We start from the raw sequence: 1,984 nt of genomic DNA on the forward strand, positions 1-1,984 counted from the left end.
TTGAAAAACTTGTTCGTTTAAATTTAAAAAAATAGAAATAGAAATAATGTATGTAACACGTATAGTGGAAATTTTTTATTTCACTTGCTGCAATTCGATAAAAAAAATTTCTAAAATTAGGTTTGGTAATAAATAATAATAATAATAATAATAATAATAATAATAATAATAGTAATAATATAATTGTTTCAACTGATAATGGTTATCTTTGTAAGATTCTCTTAATGTTAAAATCATTACAATTATAAAATTGGCACTTAATATCTCGGTTGTATAATGGGAAGAACTCCATTAGGAACCTTTTTGGGTGGTGTCATCATCATCATCATCACCATCACCACCATCATCATCATCATCATCATAACCATCATTATTATCATCATTAATATCATTGCACGTTCATTGATGGTGCACAATTGGCGGGTGGTGTTGTTTGTTGTTGTCGTTTTCCCTCTCTATGGTTTGTTGTGTGTGGGTGTGTGTGTGTGATAAGAAAAGGCTCGAGATTTCGTTTAGTCACGTGTTTAAGAAAAAAAGGAACGAATTCGGGATTGATAATAATAATAATAATAATAATAATAATAATAATAATAATAATTTTTGAAAATGAAAACATAAACGTTTTTGTTTTTGTGAATATTTGTTGAAAAATATTCACAACAACATGATGAAAGTTGGAAAACAATTTTTTTTTTTTTTTCATTCTAATGGTTTTTAGGTAATTTTCTCTCTCTCTGTCTCTCTCACTCTCGTAATTCATTTTACGTATGATAAATTCATGTCGAAAATGACATTGACCTCAAAAACTATATATACATGTATTCAATTCCTTTTTCGTTAATTTTCTAACGCGCGCGTGCGTGTGCGTGTGATTCGCACGCACACGCACGTCTCTCTCCCCGTTTTCTCCGTAAGGAATTTTGTCTTCGATTAAAATTTTTCCGGGATTTTTATCGATGATCCATCGCGAGAAAAGGGGGGAAAAAAATTACGGGATTCCCTCCCGTAAAGTCGTGTCAAGGGCATTCGTTGTACGGTGTTTGTACCTACGTTGTTGGTAGGTACGAAGTATTGTCTGACCACCACCGAGATCGATTTGGGAACGTTCACAGTCGGTTTCGATTCTTTCTTTCTTTTTTTTTATGTAGGTTAAATTTTTTTTTATTTACGGATTCGTTCGATCGTGCGATTCGTGAAATATTTGAAAATATAAAAATTTTAAAAATTCGTTAAAAAAAAAAACAAATTGTTTACCTATTAAAGAGAGAGAGAAGGAAAAAAAACTAAAATAAACGAAGGGTTAATGTTATCAGAGAAAAGTTATCAGTTGCAAAAAAAAACCGATTTGAAGTTGTTATTATTATTATCATTATTATCATCATTATTATTATTATTATTATTTATTATTATTATTATTAATATTCTCGCGTTCTATTTAAATTTTTTTATGTAAAGTTCACGGATAAGTTAAGAGAGAGAGAGAGATAATCTTTAATTTTTATTTTAAAATGCGATTCGTCCGTCGTGTTATTATTATTATTATTATTCACTCGATTAAATTTAAATTTTTTTTTTTTTTCTCCGTCTTCTGCTATAATAATCGGATGTTTGGCCTACATCCAGTTTTAAATAAAAGAAAAAATGTTGTGAACGCGCTGTTGTTATTATTACTAATTTTTTTTGTCGACCGGGGGAAATCAAAAAATCAATCCTACGTAAAAAAAAAAAAATTATTTACGAAAATTGATTTGATTGTTGCATTTCTAAAAAAAATCGTCGGAAAAGTGCAAAAAAAAAAAAAAAAAAAAAATTTTAATGACGTTGCGTAATAATAATAATAATTTCATCGTGAGAAAATTTTTTTTGGTTCATTTTCGAAATTTCCATTCCGGTTCTCATTTTATGATATCGATTTTTTTTTTTTTTGCGTTGTAATCGTCATTATTATTATTATTATTATTATTTTTATTATTATTATTATTAT

This window comes from Pediculus humanus, genomic scaffold, assembly GCF_000006295.1.
Source record: "Pediculus humanus corporis 1103172107378 genomic scaffold, whole genome shotgun sequence".
In the NCBI taxonomy this organism is placed as follows: Eukaryota; Metazoa; Arthropoda; class Insecta; order Psocodea; family Pediculidae; genus Pediculus; species Pediculus humanus.